Raw genomic sequence first — 27,799 nt, 5'->3', positions numbered from 1 at the left:
AGCAAAACTATTCCTGCCTTCTTTCATCTTTAATAGTGAAAAATGAGTTCAGCATCTAGTTAGTTTCTCAGTTCAGTTTCCTGACAGTACTGCAGACACAATATTATCCCAATAAATCTTCTGAATAAAAGTAGGTAATGGCTGTCTGTGGAGAGCTGGGATGGCTCAAATTGCGTCTCCAAAGCAGCACCAAAATCAGTAAACTATTACATTCCAAATTCAACCATCCAGCCGTTGTTCAAAGTCAGTGTTTGTTCTGCTAAATAAAGCTGTTCATGCAAGTTCACAATTAAAAAACAGGACCAGTTCTAGATCAAAAGGTGCCTGGGTAAAATTTGTCAGTGGAGCCCCTCTCCAACTGATCCCCCACCCGTGATGCATTTTTCTACAAAATATGCATACCTTATAGTTTATAATAATGGCAGACAGAATACAGTTGTCAAAAGCGGAAGAAAAGTCATATGATATGTACACAGCATTTGCAAACAAACACTTAGGTGACACTTTATACATGTGGGCACAGGAGCCAGCTCTTTGGGTTCTGAGCACCCTCAGTACTGAGCAAGCTACTTTATCACATCCAAGAAGGGGTAATTTGCTTTGAGTACGGCACCCCCAATCATTTTGAAATGCTGGCGCCTATGCACATGGGAGAAAATGTTGTAGTCTGATGAGTCCAAAATGGAACTTGTTGGTTTCTATTTTATGCAATATATGTGGCATAAAACAAGCACAGACCCTACCCTACTAAAACCATCCCCACAGTAAAAAATGCTGGTGAAAGCATTATATTCAGGGCTGACCCAAGTGTATCTGACACCCTAGGCAAGCCTTCAGCTAAGTACTATAGGGGTATCCTCTTTATCTCACCTTTGGTAGGCCTGAGGCCTGGTTAGGCCATGAACCATCTTTTCTGAACAAGAATAACATGGATTCTGCATGACATCCTGAAGCTGACATCATCCAAGGGACATGCTGTTTACTTGCACTAGCCTCCAGTTTATATCATGGGAAGCTGCGGTGGAGAAGTTCACAGACGCACAGAGCCTCCGGTACCTTGTGTGAAACTGTGGAGGAGAGTTTTGCACTGCAGGACATGAATGACGTAATGCTTATTGCTTACCTTCGTGGCAAGACTATTCCTGATAAGGTGGTCTTTCTGGAAGTCCAAGGCCTCTCATTGTGGTGATCATATGTAATCTGCTGGACAGATGTATACGGTTCCTGATTGGTCCTAGATCATCACCTGGGGACCCTGAAGGGCAGTGCCAACCCTTGGCTTGGGAGAGTGAGTTGGGCTAGGAGAGAAGAAGAAAAGAACATCTGATGGGGTATGCATCTCTCTGAGGAGGCGGCTTGAACTGTCTATAACATCTATGAATTGTATCTTTCTGTGCTAAGTTCAGCACAAAGAATTCAAGAGCTGATTCACAGCTTGACAGAGAATTCAGTTGCATTGCAGAGCAAGGACTTGTCAGATTGAAACCTATTCATCACTCATTGGATGCTGAATCTGCGGACCTCTAAGGGTGAGAGAAAGGGATTTTCCTTTATGGTTCAGGGTTAGCCAGTTTTTGGTCTTTGCTAGCAAAAGATTGGTTATAACTCAGATACATGGTCTACAGTCTAATATAGCTGCTATATTTGTGATATCTTCTTAGGAGAGTAGTGCAGTAGCATATATATAGGGTGATAAGGTGGTGCTGTGGAGGACTTGCAGCCCATCTGCATATCCTCCTAGCTTTCTCCATGTGGTGCATAGACATGGTCTGGCACTGAATATCCAGGTGTAATGCTGGCAGTGACCCCCCCCCCCCCCCCCCCCAAAAAAAAAAAAAAAAACCACCATTAAATGCCACAAACTGAATATTTATGCTACAATGAACTTGGTCTATTTGGAAAAACAAAAACCATAGACTGACCAATCAGTTGTCTCTCTTGAAGTCCATCTATTTGCAGTGAATAAAATTCATGTACTTAATGTATATTTATGTACTTGCAATGAATATATACATATATGTGAGCTATTAAAAAAAAGAGAGAAAGAAAATCAGATTCTACCACCCCCATCATCAACCATTATGTTTATTACAGCTTGATATACTATATCGCCTTTCAAGTTGATGCCACACAAAGCTCTGTGTCTGTTTCCTGATATTCTTTGGGAAGACATCCTTCTGTCTGAGTATCCTACCACCAGCTGTATGCAGGCCTGATAAACTGGGACACTACTAAACACTGAAAAGAGAGCAGATCTCAACAAAGTGGTAACATGAGCAACTTAACTAAATTTAGGCTGGCTTAGGGGTCCTTTTACTAAGCCACAGTAAAAAGTGGCCTGCGGTAGTGTAGGGCCAGTTTTTACTGCATCTAAAAAAAGGGGCTTTTTTTAACGGGACAGGAAATGGGACGGCGGTAAAACTGAAACCAGCATGCACCCAAAACCAGCCTGAGCCCTTAACGTCACCCATCGATCTAGCAGTAAGGGCTCATGATCTACACACACGGTGACTGGTCAGCGTGCGCCAAGTGCTGATTAACACTGGAAACTACGTGCATGGGAGGAAATAAGGGGCTCTTTTACAAAGGCGTGTTAGGCGCTACTCGCATGCAGCATGTGCTAAAATGAGACTACCGTTAGGCTACCGTGCCACCCCCCCCCCCCCCCCCCCGGCAGTAATTTCAGATTTGGCATGTGCCCATACTGCCTGGATGATTTATTTATTTATTTCCTCCCACATGCGTCGTTTCCAGCGGTGAATCGCGCACTGACCAGTCACCGCGTGTGTACAGCGTGTGCCCTTACCGCTAGATCAATGGGTGGCGTTATGGGTTCAGGCCAGTTTTGGGTGCGCGCTGGTTTCACTTTTACTGCAGGCCCTTTTCCCGTCCCATTAAAAAAATCCCTTTTTTTTAGCTGCAGTAAAAACTGGCCCAGCGCGTGCCCAATACACGCGCTGGGCCACTTTTTACTGCGGCTTAGTAAAAGGACCCCTAATTAAACAAATCATCCCGGCGGTATAGGCGTGCCAAATCTGAAATTACCGTCAGGGGGTGCTGTAGCCTGACGGTAGTCGTTTCAGTGCGCGCTGCATGTGAGTTGCACCTATCGGGCCTTTGTAAAAGGGCCCCTTAGTATTATATCTTTCAAAAGATCAAATTCAAGGTTAACTTGACATGTGCTTGCTTATAGACATTTACCAGGTACAGATTGCTTTTCTAATGCTTCACAGTATGAAGTGTGAATGGTGTTTGTCCTTTAAAGCACGTAGTAATTTGAATTTTGGTTTACTGATGCTATTGTATAACTTGTAACCGTAAATCAACAAGTGTTGGACTGCTACTTTAGACATACAGAAGATTCCCTTGTTCTTGAAAAGAATGCATTAGAAGAGTTAAAATATTTTTTTTCAGAACTAATCTTTCTGCAGTTCTTAATGAATGCTTTTTAAAATACATTTTGCTATGACATCGTTGGTGGGAGTGACACGAGTTGTATATAGTGCAGAACTTCAGGAATTCCAGTTCAGAGTGGTGCACAGAGCCTATTTTACATAAATAATAGCATATCATGCGGGCATAGTGGGATCCGACAATTGCCAAAAATGTAATCAGGAGAGCCACATTCCTGCATTGCCTGTGACAATGTAGGCATATCAAGACGTTTTGGTCAGCACTTTCCTGTTTCTTTAGAAAAGTATTGGGCTACCAAGTAAACCTTACCTTCGAACGGATGCTATACAGTGTTACCAATCAGTGGAGAGTAGGCACTCAAACCGAAAAACTGTTTTTAAGCAAATTGTGTATAGTGGGGATGAAATGTATTCTTAATCACTGAGTACTGGACAGGCCTCCCTCCTATTGGTATTGGAGGAACAAAATTCACCAGCGTATGCTATGGGAATCACGAGGGGCGAGACACTCGCCTAAGCAGCAACAGAAATTTCTAGCAGAATGGGGACCTTACCTACGTCAAGTATCTCCAAGAACGCGTAGTGAAATACTAAATAATCTTCCGCGGGGAGCATCAGAAAGACAAGATAATGACTACTAATAGGACAATGTGGATAGGGAAGGGCTGCATGGGAAGGGGGTAGATACGAATTAGGGAAGGGGGGTGGGAGAGGGATAGGGATAGAGATAAGGGACAGAGTCTACTGCATTGCCGTCGATTGCCCCAGGGGGTCATAAGAAACCAGGCTACCTGGGGAGTTGACGGGGAAAAGGTAGATAAATGTGGAATGCAATAACAAGAATACTCCATATAAGGGAGGGTAGAGGAGGAGGAAGGGGGATATAGAGATTGTTCTGTTTAGTAAGGCATATTATGATGCACAAATTATATAGTTTTGTGTTGTTAGGTTATGACTAACACGCTGGAATGTTATCTAAAATTGTTGATAGTTGAAGGGGATGGTGAGATAATAAGGAGGGAAGGAATATAAGTTGGGAGGGGTTTCAAGTATGCACTGTTTTTCCTATGCAAAGTATTGTCCTGTTGTTGTATTTGGAGTCCATCTGGATAACATGATGTTGTACAATAGAAGGTATGGAAGGGGGGAGGGGGGGAAATGGAAAATATGATGACATATTTATATTGTATCAGACCTGGTGCAGCCATTACTTTGTATAGCTGGATATGTAATGGATTTATTGTTGTGAAATCATCAATAAAAACGTTGAAACATAAAATACATTTTGCTATTTTAGCCTTTGCTTCTTTTTTCAGCTCTGCCCTGCCTGTATCCTTGCAATTCACAATCCAGACTTGAGCAGTCAACCGCCCATGCCTCAAATCTCCTCAGGACCTAGAATTCTCTGAATGGCTTCTCCCTCCCCTGTCACAGGAGAAGGGGTGTTTTCCTCCTGCAGCATTGCCCGTCACTGTCAAAATAGGACAGGCTCAGCACTCCTCCACATTTTCACCTACATGAGGAGAAAAGCACTCGGTGCTATGAAACAGGCAGAGTTCTGGCTGCACTGGATAAGAACATAAGAATAGCCATGCTGGGTCAGACCATCTAGCCCAGTATCCTGCTTCCAGCAGTGGCCAATTCAGGTCAGAAGTATGTGACAGAATCCCAAATAGTTGCAAAATTCATGGTACTGATCCCAGAGACAAGCAGTGGCTTTCCCCATGGCTCTCTCAACAGCAGACTGGACTTTTCATCCAGCAACTTGCCCAACCCTTTTTTTAAACCCAGATACACTAACCACTGATACCACATCAGGAAGACTTTGGCAGGATGAGTTAAGCTTCCAAGAGCTCTAAGTGCCTTGTCGTGTAGGGGGAACAGCAAGAGTGTGGGGGCTTGTGCTGAATTGTTATTTTGTCATGTAGGCAGAGGAGCAATTGGTGATTTTTGTGTCGGAGAGATTTCCAAAGAGGTTACCTTCTCGCCACCAATATCCTGCTCCAGTGCCATTAATTTCCTCACAGTTACATGGCTTTTAATGCATTTGGGGAAGGGGAAGACATTGGCTTTGAAAACTATTATCCCTCTTATTTAACTTGTTAAGTCTGCACTTAATTTATTCTTGAATCTTAGGGCAGCAGCACATTTTTCTGGTGTGCCACCAACTTAAGCAGCTTCTGGAACATTTGGGTGTTGATCCTGTTCCTACTGCAGTAGACGCCTAAGTACAAATTTTCAAACCTAATTAAATGAACTGACATTCTTAATACACACAGCCTGTAAAGAAATGTGCTAAAATTACCAGTGTAAGGCTTAAAATGTGAGAGTTGTTGTTCAAGTCGTTCCTACTCACAGATTTCTTAAAACACAAGGTCAAGGCTTTGGCAGTTTTGAATATTTGCTGTCATAATTGACAATGCACAATCAACAGTTGGTTCACACTCTAGCTAAAGCAGCTACTGTGGGAAAAACATGAGACTGGATGCTTTTTGGTAACCCAACTGTGTTCCACATGCCAAGGAACGAATGTGTTTCCCCTGTTACTAATCTTTCATTAAATGTTGAAGCAAACAATCAAACACATGACGTACTTCCAATAGCTTGTTTAGGAAATATGCTACACACTTTTCCATATCAACTAGTTTCAGATTACAGAAGAACATTCACATGTTGTACCTACACAAATTCCTCGAATGGTCTGATTCTCAGCTGCCCATTGCAGAGCTAACTGAGAGGTACTTTACAACCCTAGCTATTCACTTTACTTTATAAAAATCAGTAGTAAAAGGCTTCAGTCAATGACATCGATACTAAGAGCATTTACAGAAAACTAAGATGGGGGAGAGGAGCGAGGAAGAAGCAGAAGCAAACCTGGAATGATAAATTATTAGTCCACCTCCAACACTGCCTGTCAGGTAATGGAAGTATGCAACTGTCATGTCCCCTACCTCAACGCAAACAGCGTCCTCAGGCTGCTCAGGGTCCCGTCGACATGCACACTTGACTGGCACTGCCTGAGCCATGTGTGTGTAGTTGTCTCTGGATTTGTTCAGAGAGTGGTGGTTGCAGGCTCCTTAATTGCTTTGCTTCCATGCACCTGTTTCTTCTCTCTCTCTGCCTGGCTTCCAGGCTCCTTGATTGCTTTGCTTCCACCCACCTGGGTCTGCTCTTCCTCTGCTTCTCTCCTATTGGTCTTCCGGTTCCTCCTTCCCCTGCTCTTGTCCTATGGCTGTGCCTCTTCTCTCTGCTGATGTCAGACGCCAGCACTTTATCAGCTGAGCTCTCCCTGGACTCCATGTTTCGGCTTCTACTTTGGTAGGTGTTTCTAACTCTGTAGTCTGCTTCTTATCTACTGGTTCCTCATTGCTGACTTTGCCTGTACCTAGATTACCCTTCTGCCTGCCGCCTGCCTACTGACTTTCGCCTGCATCTGGATTACTCTCTTGCCTGCCGCCTGCCTACTGACTTTCGCCTGTACCTGGATTACTCTCTTGCCTGCCGCCTGCCTACTGACTTGCCTGTACCTGGATTACTCTCTTGCCTGCCGCCTGCCTACTGACTTGCCTGTACCTGGATTACTCTCTTGCCTGCCGCCTGCCTACTGACTGCCACTTTTACCTGGATTACTCTCTTGACCTGCTGACTGCCTGGCCGATACATTCATCATCCCGCTTCCAGCTCCGTCCCGTAAGTCCTGCAGGCCGCCCACACCTAGCGGCTCAACCTCTGGGGAATGGCAGTCAGCGCAGGTGAAACCCAGGATTGCCCAGCCACCAAGCAGAACCTGGCCCGAGTACCGGACTCAGCAGCGTTCTACTTGGTACAAGAACTCACAAGTCTGACAGCAGCACACTGTCCATCAGAAGCAATTAACATGTTGTTTCAATCTTTTAGTCAGTCTAGGGACACAAAGTAATCAATTTAAGGACAAAAAGCATATCCGCACTCTTCAATCCAGGCAACAACGCAAAGTATCCCTAGCTAGAAAACAAGAAGAGAATATGGGGTTTGTAGACTGTTCCATCCCAGCTTCCTCCAACTTGGGGGGAGGAAACACTGGAACAACTGAGCTAGTACTGCTGTGAAGAATTATAATAGCTCTATTGGTCCGAGACAAAACCAGAGGCTTGATACATTGTGAAATCTTTTAATTAACCAACAAAAGAAACATACAAGCTAGCACAGTTTCAACATGGAGCATTTCAAACAATTCTTACTATACGCTTAGATTTTTATTCTTGTTAGAAGTTTACAATAATTAAAGTTAATGTAGCTGGATTTAGAAAAGACTTGGACAAATTCCTGGAGGAAAAGTCCATAAACCATCATTAAGATAGATCTGAGGAAACCATTGCTTAGCCCTGGAGTTTAGCATGGAATCCTGCTCCTTTTTGGAACTCTACCAGGTACTTGTGACAGGATACTGGGCTAGATGGACCCTTGATCTAACCCAGTAGGGCAACTCTTATGTTCCTATGTCTAAAGATAATTATGAATCCGATTAAACATAATTAACATACTCATTTATGGGATCTGCTAGGTACTTGTTACCCACACTGGCCACTGCCAGAGACAGGATGAGAGAATCATAGATAAGGCTGCAAAGTGATGCATGTGAGAAAGAAGAACCCGAATTACAGCTATGTCATGCAAGGTTCCGCGTTAGGAGCTACAGACCTAGAAAGGGATCTGGGAGTCATCGAGGATAAGACTTTGAAAACTTCTGCTCAGTGTGCTGCGGCAGCTAAGAAGGCGCACAGAATGTTGAGTATTATTAGGAAAGGAAAGGAAAGGAAAGGAAGACCCATCTCTTTAACAAGGCATACCATAAAGATCAACCAATGTGAATACACACAACTCCTCCACAGATATTCAGGACTGTCATACAATATCTTCTTGTAATACTACTATCATGTTTTATCATTATCATGTTGACCAAGATCCTCCTATAACTCTAAATATGTATTTTCTAATATATTTCCACTATTCATGATGTATTGTAAGCCACATTGAGCCTGCAAAGAGGTGGGAAAATGTGGGATACAAATGCAATAAATAAATAAATAAATAAAATAAAGGGATGGAAAACAAACACGAGGATGTTATAATGCCGTTGTATCGCTCCATGGTGAGACCGCACCTTGAGTATTGTGTTCAGTTCTGGTCTCCGCACCTCAAAAAAGATATAAAGGAATTGGAGAAGGTGCAGAGAAGGGCGACAAAAATGGTAAAAGGGATGGGAGGACTTCCCTATGAGGAAAGGCTAAGACGGTTAGGGCTCTTCAGCTTGGAGAAGAGGCGGCTGAGGGGTGATATGATAGAAGTCTACAAGATAATGAGTGGAATGGAGCGGACAGATGTGAAGCGTTTGTTTACACTTTCTAAGAATAATAGAACCAGGGGACATAAGATGAAGCTAGAATGTGGTAGATTTAAAACAAATAGGAAAAAGGTTTTCTTTACGTGGGATAAACATAAAGGAATCCTGTTCAGAAGAAATGGATCCTCAGGCGCTTAGCCGAGATTGGGTGGCAGAGCTGGTGGTTGGGAGGCGGGGATAGTGCTGGGCAGACTTATACGGTCTGTGCCAGAGCTGGTGGTGGAAGGCGGGGATAGTGCTGGGCAGACTTATACAGTCTGTGCCAGAGCCGGTGGTTGGAGGCGGGGCTGGTGGTTGGGAGGCGGGGATAGTGCTGGGCAGACTTGTACGGTCTGTGCCCTGAAAATGACAGTTACAAACTGGATGGACCGTGCAGGTCTTTTTCTGCCGTCATCTACTATGTTACACGTTACTATGTTACTCAGCACGTAGACAGACTCTGGAACTCGTTACCGGAGAATGTAGTGACAGCAGTTGGCCTTGCTGAGTTTAAAGGGGGTTTGGACAGATTCCTGAAGGAAAAGTCCATTGAACATTTCAATTTTTGTTTTGTTTTTGGGTTTTTGTCAGGTTCTTGAGGTCTGGATTGGCCACTGTCGGAGACAGGATGCTGGGCTTGATGGACCCTTGGTCTTTTCCCAGTATGGCGGTGCTTATGTACTTATGTAACTGGATCCAGATTTACAGGACAGGGTTGATCCAGGACAGGGTTTACCCTGTTGCATGCAGAGACTTGTAGTTCTGATTTCCCCATCATATTCTCTAAGAAAAGCAAGACTGGATCAACCCTGTCCAGCGAATCTGGATCCAGTTGGTAGCCTTATTAATAAACCTTGCTCTGACTCAGCATGCCTTTTCTTCTGTTCTTATGTTACTCTAGGTGTCTCATTATGCTGTTCAATAGCCACTTAGGGCCCTATTTACTACTCTGCACTAAAGGGGTGCTAGCGTTTGTAGTGCGCGCTAAACACTAAAAATACTCACATATTCCTATGAGTGTCTGTAACGTTTAGCGTGTGCTAAAAATGCTAGCGCGCCTTTTTTTCTAAACAGGGCCTTTAATCTACTAACAACTTTAAGCACCTTGTTCAATGTTTGCATAAAAGCAGATAACATGATGCTAAGTAGTTCTTAAGAATACAGGGGTTAATTCACCCAGATTCAGGACTCAGAAAAATTATCAGCAGAAAGTTGTTTGCCAGCTTGGATGATCTGAACTGATCAAATGTTCAACTTAAATGCTTTATAATATATGTGTCTCGGAGGCCCCATTTATCTTGTGAAAACAGAATAAAACTCATGCAGTTGGGATTCCCGATGGGTTTTAACTCAAAAATCACATACATAATACATTCTTAATGAGACAATTTTCATTCCTGTGCATTAAATCGGAATACATAATATATTCTCAGCTTCGTTTATGAGGCCGTGTTCGAACCCATGTGAGAAGATGCAAAGTCCATGGCTGCTGTAACCTGTGGATTTTGCACAAAGAAAAAGCATCTACATCGATCTTCATCTGCCTTTTCTGAGGGTACATTTTCTAGACAGAACATATATAGTTTTAAAAATGCAAAACTACACGTTGACTTCCCTAGTCCAGGAAAGGACGTGAGGGGAAGAGACAGCAGGGCAGGCAATGCAGCGGCGCCGGAGACTGGCACTGGACGAAGGCTTCAGCTGGCGGGGATTGGGGACCCCGCCAGCCAAGGTATTTACGGCGGCAGTGGGTAGGGAGCAGAAGGGTGGCGAGGCGGCGGGGGGAGGCGGCGGCACTGGGGTGACAGACCAAAATGTGTCCCCCCATCTCGGGTTCTGGCCCCCTCCCACCACGACGTCTAGCTACACCCTCGTTATGCATATTGATATAGATGGCCAAACTGCATTTAACTGTAGGTGCCTGCATTTACGCCTGCTCATAGCAGGCGCCTACAGTTAGGCACAGTTTATGACTACGCATCTCTCTATATAAAACGCACCTCCAATGTTCTAATGAAGCCTCAAGTCTCCCAACGTTCTAAATTTGTAGTTGTGTAGATCGCTTTTCCTCCATGAGTGTCTGCCCCACCCTCGCGTCACAACGTGATGACGTCGACGGCGGAGCACTGACACTCAGCGAATCGCATCGCTCGACGAAACGTGACGTAAGCAGAAGCTAACAACCACACCACTGACATAGAGAGAAATTCCACACTTGAAGACACAGAGATGAAAGCAGCGCCGGAACGTCAGACGCATCGTGAAACGAAGCGAACGGCCTGCAACAAAGAAGGGAGGATTACCATCACCCCGCCCTCGCGTCACAACGCGATGATGCCGAGGGCGGAGCACTGACACTTGGGAGGAAACGAGGGAGGAAAGCAGCCTGAACGTGGGAGGGAGGGAGGGAGCGAGCCAGCCTGAACGTGGGAGGGAGGGAGGCAGACAGGCAGGCAGGCAGGCAGGCAGCCTGAACTTCGGAGGGTGGGAGGGAAGGAGGGAGCGAGCCAGCCTGCCTGCCTGAACGTGGGAGGGAGGGAGCCAGCCTGAACTTGGCAGTGGGAGGGAGGGACCCTGAACGAGGGAGGGAGGGAGGGGGGGCCACGACCCTGAAAGGCGGAGGGAGGGGGGCCACGACCCAGAAGCTGGGAGGGGAGAAAAAAGGGAAGGGGAAGGGGAGGCAAGACAGGGGGAAGGGGGAAGGAGGGCAGGAGACAGAGGGGGAGGCCCTGCCGCACACTCTCATTCTCACACACACACTCTCACACAGACAGCCTCACTCTATGTCAAACACACACACACAAACACACTCGCACATTCACTCTGTCTGAGCAAAAATCTAAATAAATAAAATTTATCGGTACCTGGATAACTTGGCTCTACCTTAGCGCTGCCCCCCAGCAGTACCCAAACAGTGCCAAAGTGGTCAAACATGATATTTGAGGGTGGGGGTGGGGTTATCTCCATGGATTGCTGTTGTCAGGTCATTTTATCACAGGGTCCCATTTTATGCAATGAGACCCTGTGCTAAAATAACCTGACTTATAAACATGGGCTACTAAGAGAGAGGGAATGGGACTTGATATACCATCTTTCTGTGGTTTTTGCAACTACATTCAAAGCAGTTTACATAGTGTATACAGGTACTTATTTGTGCCTAGGGCATTGGAGGGTTAAGTGACTTGCCCAGAGTCTCAAGGAGCTACAGTGGGAATTGAACCCAGTTGCTCAGGATCAAAGCCTGCTGAACTAACCACTAGGCTACTCCTCCACTTCTATCAAGTCAGGTTATTTTACAATAAGTCAGGTTATTTTAGCACAGGGTCTCATTGCATAAAATGGAGCCCTGTGTTAAAAACTAACCTGAATTATGGTACAATAACCCGACTTACCAGTAGCCTACGTTTATAACTTCCGCCCTCAGTGGCACTGTTTTAACATGACAAGTAACGCACAATAACAGTAACAGCTAACACAGCTTTGTAAATGAGGGTCTAAATATTTTACATTTTATTGTTTCTACTTAAACTTGACTCTAGATTTTAACTTTTTACTTATTTTATGATTTCTTTTTTTTAATTACAGGTTATGCTTGTTATTTCTTCATTTTCTTTTTAATTGTATGATGTCCTACAGCAAATGTTTTGGGACATCAATGGACATTTAAAAACATGAGGTAAAGCAACAAGCTGCCAATTTTCTACAGATGATAAATTATCTGAAGTTGTACACATTCTCTTCTGTTTATCACTTATTTTTACCATGGTGTCCTCACCTGTTTATTATCAGTCTCTCTCTTCACTCTGCTGGGACATTCTGGTTTAGATTTTCAACACATTAGGTCTTGCCCTCTTCAGTTTTCAACAGCAAATGAATCTAATGAGAACAACCAACAAGTCAGAAAAGATGTAGCATTATACTGAACAGGGGGAATGTCTGATCTATTAAATCAGAATCCAAGAATCAAACTAGGGACCACAGCTGAGTAAAAGCACATTTTATTTCCAGGTTTACACAGAAGTGACAACTTAAAATGGCTCTCACAAAAGTGCAGTTGAAACAGCAAAACAGCATACCTTGGCATAGGAGTGAGGTTCATTCCTATGATGGTATGAATTTTATATTATTATCACCTTACTACTTTATTGAGTGTATTTGTTTTCAACTGGTATAATCAGCACCACATGTTTTATAACTGCAGTCTTGGACATTTTAATCAGTACACTGATTTCAACAAAATCTAATGAACTTCAAATCAGAAACACTAAAATAGATGTATATTGGAAATAGTGTTCACTTTGATGTTTGTGTTATATTTTATTAGAATTTCCACTTGCTGACTGCATATCTGAAAATATTCAATGCAGTATATAATACCATGTAAAATCATGCATAAAATGCAATCATACATAAAATAAACCAATATTCAAGTACTATGGGGAAATTTTATAAAGGAATTGTTGCGCATAAATGCCTTATTATGTGCAGAAAATCTTCTTTTTATAAAATTACAGGATACAGAAGAGAGGGTTCAAAAGTACACAAACAAGAACAGAAAAAGAAAAGCACAAAAGGACCTTCAAGACTGGAACAATCAAGAGTACTTTATTAAGTAGGCCCGACACGGGCCGTGTTTCGGCGTGTCTATGCCTGCGTCAGTCTTAAATGGAAATCCATGAAAGACACTCAAATATTTAAAAATCCTCAAAATAATCAAGCAAACAGAATCACAGAAGAGGCAACTGAAAGTGCCTCTGCACACTTAGCTCAGACTCAGGGTATCAGTCCAATAGCATTAAAAGCAGCAACCACAAAATTAATCCGTATATTCGAGTGTGTCTCTCAAGGCTTTCCATTTGAGACCAACCCCTGACACAGATGAAAACCCACCGAAACACAGCCCGTGTTGGGTCTACTTAATAAAGGACTCTTGATTGCTCCAGTCTTGAACACCCTTTTGTGCTTTTATAAAATTACCCCAGGGGTTATGCACGTGACAGTATACGCAGTACCTGATCTATGTGTAGGCATGTTCTCGGACAGAGTTTGGGCAGTCATAATTTACAAACAAGTGTAAATGTCTCAACTTCGATATAGCTGCAGTTTCTGACAGCTTACCCTACTATTTTATAAAGGCATCTAGGCACCTATGGGAACCTTTAATTAAAGTGCATTAGGCACTTAACATGCAAATTAGCATACATTAACTGTTACCACACAAATATTTAAACTGGTTTTGAATAATTTTAGTGGTTAGTGCACACCAATTCATACATTAAAGGCATTTCCCCCAGGTACTATATAGCGCCTAGAGATCCGTGCAAATGTGCATAACTAATTAACATTGATAACACTTAACAACCAATATTGAGTAATAATTGACAATTAGAATTTACACGCACAACTTGCTAAGCGTATTCTGTAATGCAGTGCGCCTAACTTCTAATGAACTCAGGCAAAAAGGGGCTTGGTTATAGGAAGGGACATGAGCATTTTGTGGGCATTCCAAAATTCATGCACGTAGTTACAGAATATGGCCCAATGCGCCTAAATCTTCGGGGTGGGATTTACGTCACATTTTTGTTTGTGTAAATGGAGGTGCATAGTTTTAGGCGCTGGGATACCGACTAAGCGTATTCTATATAACGTGTCTAAACCTAGGCACCGCTTATAGAATACGCTTAGTCGGAAATATTTCCACGTGGATTTTTTAGGCACCACATATAGAATCTGGCCCTCTGTGTTAAGGAAAAAACAAAAGAACAGAAGATATCAAAAAGACCAGACTCAAAGATATGAAAAGCCAAATTTATTGCACAAGACCCTACACGGTCCGTGTTTCGGCCAAAGAGGCCTTCCTCAGGGGTCTATGAATTGACTTATACAAATGTTCATATATTCATCCAAAGGTTCATTCAAATTCGGACAAATCTGCTGTAAAGAGGAGGCGGGGAAGCAGCAACGGGAGGTGGTAGCATTAGGAGCCGCAGCAGTTGTTTTTTACGGGAGAATTGGACTCTTTTTGTTGCTTTCGTCCTCTGTGTTAAGGGACAGAATCTAGATGGGCTTGGGCGGAGAATGGGCATGGAGAATATATTGCAGCACATACCGCGAGCTGACAATTGTGCAGTTAGTATGGGTCCACAGCACCTCCTAAATAGGAGGCACTAGGTGCATCCACACTAATTGCAACCAAGCTACCGCAGGACCTGAAAAGGATATGCTGAACATGTCCCCCAATAGTTGTTGCGTTAAATTTGCACTTATGATGCATTAATTTCTTGTGTTAAGGCACAGTAACTGCAAAAGCTACCTCACTTTAGTGAAAGAACACCTATATGTCTTTATAAAATAGGCTGCACATAGGTGCCAGCTTGCCCTCCAAAGCTAGGTGGCCCATTATAAAATTACCCTCCACATGTAGAAACAACCCAACAGCCAACTGACAACGCTATGTGCTGCTGTGTGGGAGATTCCAATTAGAATACTGGACCAAACACTTGCTTATTAGGTTGGTACAGGCATAATGTAGCAGGGAGGGTATCCCAGACAATGTTATTATTAAGAACAAAATTACACAGCATATTCAAAAGCATGTATTAATGAGACAAAGTCAACATGGATTTAGTAAAGGGAAATCTTGCCTCACCAATCTACTACATTTCTTTGAAGGGGTGAACAAACATGTGGATAAAGGTGAGCCGTTTGATACTGTGTATCTGGATTTTCAGAAGGCGTTTGACAAAGTACCTCATGAAAGACTCCAGAGGAAATTGGAGAGTCATGGGATAGGAGGTAGTGTTCTATTGTGCATTAAAAACTGGTTAAAAGACAGAAAACAGAGAGTAGGGTTAAATGGTCAGTATTCTCAATGGAGAAGGGTAGTTAGTGGGGTTCCCCAGGGGTCTGTGCTGGGACCACTGCTTTTTAACATATTTATAAATGACCTAGAGATGGGAGTAACTAGTGAGGTGATTAAATTTGCTGATGACACAAAGTTATTCAAAGTCATTAAATCGCGGGAGGATTGTGAAAAATTACAAGAGGACCTTACGAGACTGGGAGACTGGGCGTCTAAATGGCAGATGACGTTTAATGTGAGGAAGTGCAAAGTGATGCATGTGGGAAAGAGAAACTTAAAAGAAGCAGCAGTCTGTGGCCTTCTACTAGACCTGTTATTGCACTGAGTGGGCTTTAGAGAGAGAAAATCCCCTTATAGCCACAACTGACAATCCATGTCATTTCAGCCTGTTCCCTTCCCATAATCATAAATGGTAGTCAGTGGGTTTGGAGCAGGTTCCAATTTAGGCTGGAAACTCCCAGATATGTGGGAGGTTAAGGAAGGCCAAAAATAAGTTGTATATTTCTTATACTTGGTTAGATACATGCAGGTTGATGTTCCAAATTCTCACTTCCTTTGTGTTCTCCTGATTATATTGCACAGTGAAATGAGGCTGCAGAATCTGAAGATCCAGCATAGTAATAAAATACTCAAAGGTATGGGGTACTTCAATCAAAATTCATAAGCTTATTCCAAACAAGATAATTTCATGAGACAAAGAAAAATCATGCCTTTTTTCACTCTTCTACTTAGTAATAACGCTATTTTATCTTATGAAATTATATTGTTATTTGGAATAAGTTTACAAATTTTGACTGGAGGGGCCCTTAAGTATATTTTATGACCACAGAAAAAAAAATCAGTATAGCTTTAAATCTCATCTATGTGCTTCTGCCATAGCATTAGCCAGAGTTCCTTACTATGCCTTGTTCTTAAATTATGCATCTTTCCCTGCTGTGATCAGTAAATCATTCATAAGTTTAGCATTAGTGAACAGGAAATGCATCATTTGGAGCATTGTACCTGGAGACCTCAGTGAGGTGAATGCGTGCATTATTAAGAATCAGAACAATCCAAGGAACAAACAGGAACATAACCTCCTAAACCCACAAGTGAGGAAAGCGTGCAATGCATGGCTCAAGGAATTCTTTCCAAGCCCCTCTGTATGAGCATGGGTATGCATGCATATGCACATCCATTTGTATCTGCATGCCAATTTATTATTATTCATTTATTATTACATTTCTATCCCACATTTTCCCACTGATTGCAGGCTCAAAGTGGCTTACATAAATCTGTAGTGAGGCTACAGTGCAAGAAGAACAATTTTACAGATTGAGAATAAGATAGGAAATAACAATTATGTCTGTGTCTGTTTTGTTTGTGTGTGCATGTGTATACGTGGACTGGTATGTCTGTACATGCTTGTATGTCTAGAAAAGTGTATGTGACAGTGCATATATGTGTCTGTACACGCATAGGTGTGTTAGTATGTGTGTGTGTACATCTGTGATCGGGAAAGGAGATGAGAAAGAAGAGCAGTTTGAAAACTGCAATTCCTTAATCACTACATTACACCAAAATCAGTGTTTGTATGCTGCAGCTGTTGGAACTGATTCTCCCTTTGAAATGCATTGGGGTAATTGGAAGGGTGAGCTTAATTTTTCTTTCCAGTGCACCTCTCCCAGCATGCAGAAATCTCATTTGTGCATCATAAGAACTTCATCCAGGTCACCTTCTTCCTTCCTGTGACTAGAGCAGCATTCCACGCTCTGCCCCCACTGCCTTCCCAATTTCCCATTGGCTGGATCCTAACCAAGGAGGTTTAATTGACAGGAGACGGCGCCAAGCGACAAGGCTGAAGCTGTAACTGCCATCTTAATACACTCAGAACAAAGCAAACTATTGGTCCAGACCAAGAAACACACAGGCAATCCTTATTTCTAATAAGCAGTTGCTATTGTTTTGGGTGATTCAATATAGCAGCAAGCGCCATCTACTGGCTTCAGGCCAGATAATGGGTCAAGCAAGCTCCCACTGTCTCCTGTCAACGAAATCTCCTTGATCCTAAGCACAGTCTGAAAGCATGCAGAGAAGGCTCATTCACACTGGGGGAGCACTGGAGATAGAAAATATTCAATTGGCCATCCTTTTGGATGTGAAAGCAAAAATCTTTAGAAACCTGAAAACAGCCAGACAATTGGCAATTCTAACCTCCTGAATCCTGAGCACATCTGGCAGGGACCAGGGTCCCCTTAAAAATGTGGACGCTAGGTATGTGCCTACTTTTAATGCAGCACTGCCGATAGCAATATGCATTAGTTGGCAATATATATCGCAACCAATAAGAACATGGTATGATTCAGACAGTTTGCAGGATGGTGGGACAGTTGCTGTGGTGTAGTTTTAGGGGTGTTCATTTGCACGGTGGCAGGGCAGTTGCGAAGGGGTAGTTTTTGAGGCATGGCAGTTTATACAGGGAGTTAGGACACTTTGGGAAGATGGGAGAGTAGAGAATAGAGAGATGCAGTTTGAAAGTAGGAATTCCCTAACTGTTGTTTCACTTTACATAAGTTTCCATGCTACTGAAGCTGAAATTTCTCCCCTAGAAATGCACTGGGCCATTTTTTTCAAAGGGGAGGGGTTGTTTCTCTGCAATCCCCAGTTTGGTCTTGCCCATTTTTTACTTTATAGAAATACATTTGACTATTTTTTGGAGGGGGTGATCTGCAATTTTCAAACTCAATGTGTCTTTGCTGGGTTTCATCCTATTTATTAAATGTTTGGAGAGTTTTTTGTCGATGTTGGGTTGGAAAGAATTTTAAAAATAATACATCTGAACACAGCAATATTTGTGAGAAAAAAATGTAGATGTCTTTTTCTAAAGAACGTTAATCCTTGACATGTGCATAGCAAGTGAAAAACAGGCTACTGCAACACACATTAAAGCATTTTGTGGCATTTTGCCTGTTAGTGCACATCAAATATTTTTTTTTTTTTTTTTTTTAAGAAGGAGCATGCCATGGGCAGTGAGGGGGCATAGAAGCATTAACCAGCTAACAGATTCACATTACATAAGTACATAAGTATTGCCGTACTGGGAAAGACCAAAGGTCCATCAAGCCCAGCATCCTGTTTCCAACAGTGGCCAATCCAGGTCACAAATACCTGGCAAGATCCCAAAAAAGTACAAAACATTCTATACTGCTTATCCCAGAAATAATGGATTTTCCCCAAGTCCATTTAATAATGATCTATGTACTTTTTCTTTAGGAAGCCATCCAAACCTTTTTTAAAACTCCGCTAAGCTAACCGCCTTTACCACATTCTCTGGCAACGAAATCCACAGTTTAATTACACGTTGAGTGAAGAAACATTTTCTCCAATTCGTTTTACATTTAGTACATTGAAGCTTCATCGCATGCCCCCTAGTCCTAGTATTTTTGGAAAGCGTAAACAGACGCTTCACATCTACCCGTTCAACTCCACTCATTATTTTATAGACCTCTATCATATCTCCCCTCAGCCGCCTTTTCTCCAAGCTGAAGAGCCCTAGCCGCTTTAGCCTTTCCTCATAGGGAAGTCGTCCCATCCCCGTTATCATTTTCGTCGCCCTTCTCTGCACCTTTTCTAATTCCAGTATATCTTTTTTGAGATGCGGCAACCAGAATTGAACACAATATTCGAGGTGCGGTCGCACTATGGAGCGATACAAAGGCTTTATAACATCCTCATTTTTGTTTTCTTAGCCGCAGCAGCACACTGAGCATAAGGTTTCAACGTATCATCAACGACGACACCTAGATCCCTTTCTTTGTCCGTGACTCCTAACGTGGAACCTTGCATGACATAGCTATAATTCGGGTTCCTCTTTCCGACATGCATCACCTTGCACTTTTTCACATTAAACATCATCTGCCATTTAGACGCCCAGTCTCCCAGTCTCGTAAGGTCCTCTTGTAATTTTTCACAATCCTCCCGCGATTTAACGACTTTGAATAACTTTGTGTCATCAGCAAATTTAATTACCTCACTAGTTACTCCCATCTCTAGGTCATTTATAAATATGTTAGAAAGCAGCGGTCCCAGCACAGACCCCTGGGGAACCCCACTAACTACCCTTCTCCATTAAGAATACTGACCATTTAACCCTACTCTCTGTTTTCTATCTTTTAACCCACAATAGAACACTACCTCCTATTCCAAGACTCTCCAATTTCCTCTGGAGTCTTTCATGAGATACTTTGTCAAACGCCTTCTGAAGATCCAGATACACAATATCAACTGGCTCACCTTTATCCACATGTTTGTTCACCCCTTCAAAGAAATGTAGTAGATTGGTGAGGCAAGATTTCCTTTCACTAAATCCATGTTGACTTTGTCTCATTAATCCATGCTTTTGAATATGCGCTGTAATTTTGTTCTTAACAATAGTCTCTACCATTTTGCTTGGCACCGACATCAGATTCACCGGTCTATAATTTCCCAGATCTCCTCTGGAACCTTTTTAAAAAATCGGCGTTACATTGGCCACCCTCCAATCTTCTCATTCCATGCTCAATTTTAAGGATAAATTACATATTTCTAACAATAGCTCTGCAAGCTCATTTTTCAATTCTATCAGTATTCTGGGATGAATACCATCCGGTCCAGGAGATTTGCTACTCTTCAGTTTGTAGAACTGCCCCATTACATCCATTAAGTTTCTCAGACTCATCAGATTCGAATACCATTTCTGGCACCGGTATCCCACCCAAATCTTCCTCGGTGAAGACAGAAGCAAAGAATTCATTTAATCTCTTTGCTACGGCTTTGTCTTCCCTGATCGCCCCTTTTACTCCTTGGTCATCTAGTGGTCCAACCGATTCGTTTGCCGGCTTCCTGCTTTTAATATACCTAAAAAAAAATTTACTATTTGTTTTTGCCTCCAACGCAATCTTTTTTTCAAAGTCCCTCTTAGCCTTCCTTATCAGCGCTTTGCATTCGACTTGACATTCCTTATGCTGTTTCTTATTATTTTCAGTCAGCTCCTTCTTCCATTTTCTGAAGGATTTTCTTTTAGCTCTAATAGCTTCCTTCACCTCACTTTTTAACCACGCTGGCTGTCATTTGGTCTTCCATCCTCCTTTTTTAATACGCGGAATATATTTGGCCTGGGCTTCCAGGATGGTGTTTTTGAACAGCAGCCACGCCTGATGTAAATTTTTGACCCTCACAGCCGCTCCGCTAAGTTTTTTTTTTCACCGTTCTTCTCATTTTATCATAGTCTCCATTTTTAACGTATTTGATTTCCTATGTATACTTACTTCAAAGCTAATATCAAATCCGATCATATTATGATCACTGTTATCAAGATCATGCACTCCACTAAGGACTAGGTCTAGAATTTTTCCTTCTCTCGTCAGCTTCTGTACCAGCTGCTCCATAAAGCTGTCCTTGATTTCATCAAGGAATTTTACCTCCCTAGCATGCCCCGATGTTACATTTACCCAGTCAATATCGGGTAATTGAAATCACCCATTATTATCGTGTTGCCCAGTTTGTTTGCGTCCCTAATTTCCTTTAACATTTCTACATCCGTCTGTTCACCCTGGCCAGGTGGACGGTAGTACACTCCTATTACTATCCTTTTCCCCTTTACACATGGAATTTCAGTCCACACTGATTCCAAGAAGTGTTTTGTTTCCTGCAGAATTTTTAATCTATTTGATTCAAGGCTCTCCTTAATATACAATGCTACCCCTCCACCAATTCGATCTACCCTATCACTACGATATAATTTGTACCCTGGTATGACAGTGTCCCACTGGTTATCCTCCTTCCACCAGGTCTCAGAGATGCCTATTATATCTAATTTTTCATTTAGTGCAATATATTCTAACTCTCCCATCTTATTTCTTAGACTAAGCTAGATCCTGCAGTGCCTGCTAGATTCTATGTTAATGCTGTGGTACAAAGTTTTTAAAACTAAGTGGAAAAGACTATGGAGATTAGTTGATAAAATTTGCTTTTTATATTTTTATTTTGCCTATCACTAACCTACAATTCCTCCTTTAAACCCCAATCTTTAAGTTCCCAAAGCAAAATAGTGTTCACTTAACAGAAAAATGTCCTCTTCTCTCGGAACTTCTCAGAAACGCACATTGATTGGCTAACATGGGAACACTTACTGCCTCCTCACTCCCATGTTAAACTTTTGCAAGTCCCTTGCTCTAATGGAAAAATTAGCATGGGACTTGCAAAATTTTAAACAATCTAAAACGCTCTAAATACTGCCATCTTGAATCAGCTTGGAATGTGGGAAAGTCCCACATTAAGATGCTAACCCCAGATTCTAACGCTCTTTTTTAAAAGGGCCCCTTAATTTGTTTACTTACCACTGAAATCACTTCCAATAGTGTAAACACTTACTATTACTTCTTTATTAAGGGTAGTCATCTAAACTAGCGTCATCTGCTCCATAGAAACATCTGCAAGCCAATGATTCTTTAATTCTCTGTCCCCAAAAAACAAAGTCAACTATACGTTCATCTTCTAGGGCCAGTCCTATGGCTCAATGCAGTGGACAAAGGTTTGATTCCAGGGTCAGGTCTTCCATTTCCCAGGACAGCCAGAGCTATAAATTAAGAAGTTGCAATCCCAGGGGCCCATTTACTAAGTGGTGGTAAGCTCACCACAAGCTTACCATGCACCAATCTGGAGCTCACGTGGATGCCGGCGGCAGGGGCGTAGCTACGGGGGGCCATGGGGCCTGAGCCCCCACAAATTTCATCCAGGCCCCTGGTTTGGCTGGCGGGGGTCCCCAACCCCCGCCAGCTGAAGCCTTCTTCAGCGCGGTCTCCAGCGCAGCCATATTCGCTGCCTGCCCCCTGCTCTTCTTTCTTCTTGTGCCTCCTGTGCACGCTGACACTCAGCGTCAGCTTGCACAGGAGGAGCAAGAAGAAAGAAGAGCAGGGGGTAGGCAGCGAACGCGGCTGGCCAGAGACTGCACTAAAGAAGGCTTCGTGGGGGCGGGGGCAGCACTCAAAATGTGCCCTCAACCTCGGGCTCTGGCCCCCTCCCACTGTGAGGTCTGGCTACGCCCCGGCCGGTGGTAGTTCCACCTCCAGCGCGTGGCATTTCCGGTGCTAGCAGTAATTGGGCAGCGCGTGCACTACCTGGTTACCACCAGGTTAGCACGCGAGCCCTTACCACTCCACCTTAGCAAACAGGGCCCTTACATTTTTATATACCGCTAAGAATAGAAGCCCTAATTATATTTAAGTCCTAATGCTTCTCTGATTGCTCTTTCATATTGTTATAATATTGCTGCCTGCTTTTGAGTGTTTAGCATAGTGAATTCATACCTGTTTCTTGCCTGATCAATCACAATGTATTTTAAGAGGTTTCTTTTTATGTTTTCAATGTAGCGTTTTTCAGATTTCTGTCTTTTAAATAACTTGATTTTCCTGTTGTTATATTATATTACTCTTTCTTTCTTTTTTATAAAACTCTGTTTATTAATTTTATAATATAACAAAATTACAAAGCCAAATTGGGGTCTGTAATGAAGTAGGTGAAAGTAGAATTAGAAATACAATAAGCTTCAAATGTGAAGCATAACCATAAGAACAAATGAGCAGGAAAACAGATAAATCTTGTGCATACAATGGGTTGTTAACTGAAAGTGAATTAGATATTTATCTAATTTAAGCCACTTATGCTTGCATTTACATGGAGGGGAAGCGAATTTCAAAGAAATGTATTACATTACTCTTTCTGATACTGGGACTGCTTTCTATAACAGAAAACTTATTTTGGGCTTTTGCTAGCAGTACGGCTAATGCACTCAGGGCCGGTCTTAGCAAGTGCGGGGCCCTATGCAGACCAATTTGGTGGGGCCCCATCCTAGCCCCGCCCCTATCCTATCCCCGCCCCCACCCCACCCATTGATAAGATTATTCAATTTTTAGAAAAATTTTTATTTATGAAATTTCAAATAAAGACAAATGAAGCTAAACTTGTACAGAAAAACTGATTGAAATAAGCACAATGCTATCATAAAACCCCCCCTCCCAAGAAATTATTCAGTTCAAGTCCACAATTAGTAGTTCCAATTCTCATAACCCCGGGGGGGTCAGAGGTGCAGACACACAATCTCTCCACTGCAAAACACTATACACAAACTTGTGCAAAAACACAGTCAGAACCTTACCAAACCATAACAGTACTAATTCCAAGGACAGGACGAGCTACAACCTTACGCATGGAAAGGCAGAACTGTAATTACACCAGGCTCTAAAACACCAATACACTACCTTGTGAAAAAAAAAAGGGCTGCAAATACTACACGCTAGCAGGATACTGTACCTTGATCACACATGAAAAACACATGACAACAAATATGAAGGCAAAATACTGAATGGAAAGTTACCTCAAGAAGTCAGACTCAGCATGCAGCAATACTAGAAAAATTGAAACTTACATGCAAAATATCACAGATGCACATTTCCAAAAGCTGACATATTCCAATTAATAAATTCTGAATAAAATACTTTTTTTCTACCTTTGTTGTCTGTTCATTTAGTTTTTCTATTCGCTTTGGTCCCAGTGTCTTCTGTTTTATGCAGTGTCTTCTTTCCGTTTGATATTTTTTCTCTCACCATGTCCACCATCCTCCTGTGTCCTTATGTGTTCTGTCTACCATCTGTAGCCCCCTGTCCCTATCCTTTCTCCAGTTTCAGCATCAGCCTTCAAAGTGTTCCGATCCAGCCCTTAAATTCAACAATTTTCCCTCCATCCACATCCAGCATTTCTCCTCTCTCCCCTCCACTCCATTTCCAGCAATTTCTCCTCTCCCTGGGCCCTGCCATCCCATCCAAGTCCATCCTTGGCCCTCTCTGCCCTTCCCTCCTCCATCCACATCCAGCAATTCTCCTCTCTCCCCTCCCCTCCATTTCCAGCAATTTCTCCTCTCTCTGGGCCCTGCCATCCCATCCAAGTCCATCCTTGGCCCTCTCTGCCCTTCCCTCCTTCATCCACATCCAGCAATTCTCCCCTCTCCCCTCCCCTCCATTTCCAGCAATTTCTCCTCTCCATGGGCCCTGCCATCCCATCCAAGTCCATCCTTGGCCCTCTCTGCCCTTCCCTCCTCCATCCACATCCAGTAATTCTCCCCTCTCCCTTCCCCTCCATTTCCAGCAATTTCTCCTCTCCCTGGGCCCTGCCCTCCCATCAGTTCCTCTCTCCCCTGCCCCCCTCCATTCACCCATGTATCCAGCAATTCCCCTCTCTCCCTGAGCCCTGCCATCCCATCCATGTCCCTCTTTCCCCTGCCCCAACTGCCCGCCCTCTTCTCTCCCCCACGATCGATCCCTTTCCTTTTTTTTCCTTTTAAATTTACCTCCAGTCCGGCAGCGTCAGTGAAAGCGCTCCCAGTAAAAGCGCTTCTCTTCGCTGTGTCCCGCCTTCTAGGTCAAGGCTGACTGAGGCGTGCCGCGCGGGGCCCCCCTAAGCACGGGGCCCTATGCGGCCGCCTCGGTCGCCTCAGCCTAAGACCAGCCCTGAATGCACTGCAGGCACTGACCTCGCACAGGAGTGAGCACTCTGACATTTTCAAGCATTACAGGCATAAAATCTAAACCTGCTATTTCTACAGTGTCCTGCTGCCTTTTTCTTCCAAACGCACAGAGGCTAAAGAAAACTCACTAATGTAGAGTTTCATTTCTTGGGGCTGGCTGTAAAAGGAACACTGGTGAGTCAATAATATATGTTTTCTAAGGCAGTAACTAAATTACATATTGTAAAATTTAATGCCACCTATAATAAAAGGTTCTGTTCTTACAATGTATCATACTTTCACTATATATAAGCCCGATTTTTAGAAGGCATTGTACATGCAGCACGGTACTTTTTTCTTCATAGCTTCATAGCAGTGGCGTAGTCAGACCTGACATTTTGGCTGGGCCCAGATAATATGGGTGGGTATATATATATATATATATATATATATATATATAAGAGAGAGAGAGACTACAAAACAATGCCTTACAATGCACTTGATGATGGATTTCTAACATAAACCACTTACTTAATGTGAAAAAAAAACAATAATTTTAAATATAGTTACATTATGCCATATCAAACTTGATCAAATATGTCTACTATAATGGCAAATATGTCTACTATAATGGCAAATTATAACAGTATAATTACAGTAATGGCATACACTTTGCATATAACAAATGTAAATGCCTGATTAATCAAAACAGGCAGAAAATCTTTGAAGTCTTTTTCTCTTCCTTTGGCTCTACTGCTTTCTCTCTATTCTGATGCTGACAAAATAAAATTGCCACAGTTTGGCACATATCCTTCAACTTTGCTTTATAAGAAACGTATATCAAAGGACAGAACGAATCACAGACGAAGAACAAAACCAAAAAAACTTTACTGAAAATGATCCAACATGACCATGTTTCGCCTGAAGGCTATGTCAGGGACATTTGTAAAAACAAACAGTTTAAAATTAAAACCAAGAACAAAGCCATCTCTTACTTTTCAAATGTAGAAAGTACAGGTGTGGTTACATGCACTGAAGAAGTGTAACTATTTAAAAAGAACAGTGCAGTGTGCTTTAATACAAAAACAATAAGTGCATTTAATGTACAATTCCAAAGCTGTATAACAGTATGTAGCAAATTAAGTCGCGAAACTATGCTCACTAAAGAATGAGGCATTGTCTTTTGGTGTTGAATATATCAATATTTCTGTCATAGTCCAATGACTATGTTCTCTTTCAAATTATAACAGTGACAGATTATGGAGGCGACTGATAAGCATTGAGGCTCTTGATGCCGTTTTGTTCCTGTTCACAGTTGAAAACAGTCGCTCCACAGTGCAAGTTGACATCGGCAGAGTGATAAGTACTCTTAAAAGGGCACTGACAATTGGGGAAATGTCCACATTGCAGTTGTCTAGTACTTCGATTAAAGATGGAAAATGTATTACCTTCTGCTACTTTGCGTTTTAGATGTCTGAAAAAAACACTGTTAATTCAGCTTCCTCTATGGCAATGCCATATAAAGTGCATGGGGGCAGTAGACTCTCTCTTCGGCCAAAGGCCTCAGAAGTTGGCATACAGGCAGCAGAAGCTGTCATCTAATATAATAATTCGCACCTCCAACGTTCTAAAGCTACTACTACTACTACTTAACATTTCTAAAGCGTTACTAGGGTTACGCAGCGCTGACTCCGTGGCAGCATGGCAGTGAAGCCGTGTAGTGTTCGTAATCGTCCCGCCCTCGAGGGAAGTCTGTATACTTGGCAGCCCCCCGCGCCTCCCTCTCTCTCTCTGCCCTCCAGGCATGACCTGTCCTCCGGCAGCCCCTCACCTTCCTAAGTGCTGGCTGTATTTTAAAAATTCTTACCTTGGGGTGCGACATGCACAGTGAAGGCGAGCGGCGCTTCAAAGTGCCTTTGCATGTGTCTCAGCTCTGCCTCTGGTCCCGCCCTTCCAGAAACAGGAAATGAGGGCGGGAGGGAGGCGCGGGGGCATGGAAGTCGGAGGAAAGGGGGGCGTAGACCTCGGAGGGAGGGGGCGTCCTGCAAGTCGAAGGGGAGGGAAGGGGGGTTGTCCTGGAACTCGAAGGGGAGGGAGGGAGGGAGGCGCAGGGGTGTGGAACGAGAATGGGGGGCATGGAACTCGGAGGGGAGGGAGGGGATCCTGGAACTTGAAGGGGAGCGGAAGGAAGGGTAGGGAGGGATCCTGGAACTCGAAGGGGAGGGGGGAGGGAGTCCTGGAACTCAAAGGGGAGGGGGAGGAAGGGAGGGGGTCCTGGAACTCAAAGGGGAGGGGGTCCTGGAACTCAAAGGGGAGGGGGAGGGGGCCTGGAACTCAAAAGGGAGGGGGGAGGGGGGCCTGGAACTGGGAGGGCATACAGAGAGAGGGGTAGGGAGGGGGCCTGGAACTCAGAGGGGAGAGAGATGGAGGGAGGGGGGCCCTAGATATGGGTGGATGGAGGAGAGGCCAGGGGAGAATGCAGAGTTCATGCACATGTAGGGGGTGGAGGGCAAGGGGCAGAGGAGAATTGCTGCACCACGATGGATGGAGGGGGCAGGGGAGAGATGCTGCACATGGATGGATGAAGGGGGCAGGGCACAGAGGACATTTGCTGAATATGGATGAATGCAGGGGAGAGAGCATAA

At 43.3% G+C, this 27,799-nt stretch overlaps 1 protein-coding gene across 1 annotated transcript in view; it reads right to left on the bottom strand.

Moving 5' to 3' along the window:
* Positions 1-27,799, bottom strand: part of HECW2 (HECT, C2 and WW domain containing E3 ubiquitin protein ligase 2) — a 535,594-nt gene that overhangs the window by 443,014 nt on the left and 64,781 nt on the right. Inside the window, exons 2-3 of the mRNA XM_030209455.1 lie at positions 12,551-12,651; positions 1,124-1,298 (exon numbers count right to left, since the gene is read on the bottom strand). The gene's annotated coding sequence lies outside the window, so the exon portion shown is untranslated. The remainder of the gene's footprint in view (positions 1-1,123; positions 1,299-12,550; positions 12,652-27,799) is intronic.

This window comes from Microcaecilia unicolor, chromosome 7 (genome assembly GCF_901765095.1).
Source record: "Microcaecilia unicolor chromosome 7, aMicUni1.1, whole genome shotgun sequence".
Classification (NCBI taxonomy): Eukaryota; Metazoa; Chordata; class Amphibia; order Gymnophiona; family Siphonopidae; genus Microcaecilia; species Microcaecilia unicolor.
Note: the sequence above shows the minus strand (reverse complement) of the source record. Positions and strands in the feature narration are given on the sequence as shown.